Consider the following 258-nt stretch of genomic DNA (forward strand, 5'->3'; position numbering starts at 1 on the left):
CCAATTATGTGTCTGTGGCATGTATGTATCCGGTGGTAATACTAGAAAACAGAGTGCTTTGGGCCACAGCCAAGACTCATAAAGTAACTATGTTCAAGAATCATAATTCTTAACTAGGAGAATCAATAACACTATCTAAGTTCTGAGTTCCTATGGATGCCAATCATTCTAAACTTCAAAGGACAAAGTGAGATGCCGAAACTGTTCAAAAGCAAAAAGCTACAAGTCCCGCTCATCTAATTAGAATTAATATTCATT

Source organism: Arachis duranensis, chromosome 4, assembly GCF_000817695.3.
Source record: "Arachis duranensis cultivar V14167 chromosome 4, aradu.V14167.gnm2.J7QH, whole genome shotgun sequence".
In the NCBI taxonomy this organism is placed as follows: Eukaryota; Viridiplantae; Streptophyta; class Magnoliopsida; order Fabales; family Fabaceae; genus Arachis; species Arachis duranensis.